At 41.8% G+C, this 1734-nt stretch overlaps 1 pseudogene; it reads left to right on the forward strand.

Moving 5' to 3' along the window:
* Window positions 1-370: 370 nt before the first annotated feature.
* On the forward strand, window positions 371-1472 carry LOC114214907 (large ribosomal subunit protein uL30 pseudogene; annotated as a pseudogene).
* Window positions 1473-1734: the final 262 nt, after the last annotated feature.

The raw sequence follows: 1734 nt of genomic DNA on the forward strand, positions 1-1734 counted from the left end.
TTTTCTGCAACCCAGTAACGCATTTATTTTTTTTTAAAGATTATATTTATTTATTTGACAGAGAGAGAGACAGCGAGAGAGAGAGAGAGAGAGCAAGGGGAGTGGGAGAGGGAGAAGCAGGCTTCCACCCAGCATGGAGCCCCATGCGGGGCTCGAGCCCAGGACCCCGGATCATGACCTGAGCCGAAGGCAGCCGCTTAACCGGCTGAGCCACCCAGGCGCCCCAGTAATGCATTTAAAAACATTTTTAACATATTGTATCCAGACAGTTCAGTTCTGATACAGAAATTTGCCCCACATATCTTATAATTGCCAAAAGGATGTATGTGTGTGTTGTTAAAAGATAACCTGAGGCTCTTTTCCAGCTGGAACCATGGAGGGTGCAGAAGAGAAGAAAAAGAAGGTTCCTGCTGTGCCAGAAACCCTTAAGAAGAAGCGAAGGAATTTCGCAGAGTTGAAGATCAAGCGTCTGAGGAAGAAGTTTGCTCAGAAGATGCTTCGAAAGGCAAGAGGGAAGCTTATCTATGAAAAAGCTAAGCATTACCACAAGGAATATAGGCAGATGTACAGAACTGAGATTCGAATGGCAAGGATGGCAAGAAAAGCTGGCAACTTCTATGTACCTGCGGAACCCAAATTGGCATTTGTGATCAGGATCAGAGGTATCAATGGTGTGAGCCCAAAGGTTCGAAAGGTGTTGCAGCTTCTTCGCCTTCGCCAGATCTTCAATGGCACCGTTGTTAAGCTCAACAAGGCTTCAGTTAACATGCTAAGGATCGTGGAACCTTATATAGCATGGGGGTACCAAATCTGAAGTCGGTGAATGAATTGATCTACAAGCGTGGTTATGGCAAAATCAACAAGAAGCGAATTGCCCTGACAGATAACACATTGATTGCCCGATCTCTTGGTAAATATGGCATCATCTGCATGGAGGATCTGATTCACGAGATCTATACTGTTGGAAAACGTTTCAAAGAAGCAAACAACTTTTTATGGCCCTTCAAATTGTCTTCTCCACGAGGGGGAATGAAGAAAAAGACCACCCATTTTGTAGAAGGTGGAGATGCTGGTAACAGGGAAGACCCGATCAATAGGCTTATTAGAAGGATGAACTAAGGTTTCTGCCATGATTATTTTTGTAATCTGGCCAGTTAATAAATGACTACTCTCATGGAAATGTTTTGTTGTCTTGGTGACTTTTTGCTAGCCTGACTGCTGTCCCTTAACTATTAAAGCAAATCTTGGTGTGTGATAAAAGTCATCAGCCTTGGCGTGCAAAACTAGGGTCTAGTTTGTATCTTGGTGGAAAACATTCCTTGGGTTTATTAAAGACTCTTCTGTACAAAGAATATATCTTAATTTTTCACTTTTGAATTGTGCCACTGAGTTAGCCAAGATGGGTCTGTTCTAAGAAAACCTATTTCATAGGCCTTTGCATGATTTACAAATAAAAATACTGTTGCTGAAAAAAAAAAGATAACCTGAGTTATATTAAAATTGTTAACACTTTATTTGAGCATTTATAGATTCTAATCAGGCAGTGCCAAGCCAGAAGTGGTTAGGGGCACTCTTCTGACAGAAGCCAGGGTGAAGCTTTATAAAGAGAAAGCACAAAGAAAGGGAAGTATTAGTTAAACTGTTCCCTTTCTTCATAAAATACTTGTTGAGAAGATACTCCGTGCCAAAAGCTTTAAGAGGACATGCACAGAGAGCTGACAGAGACTCTCATGG

Source organism: Eumetopias jubatus, unplaced genomic scaffold, assembly GCF_037043125.1.
Source record: "Eumetopias jubatus isolate StellerSeaLion01/CBP00866 unplaced genomic scaffold, mEumJub1_p1.0 scaffold_4, whole genome shotgun sequence".
NCBI lineage: Eukaryota > Metazoa > Chordata > Mammalia > Carnivora > Otariidae > Eumetopias > Eumetopias jubatus.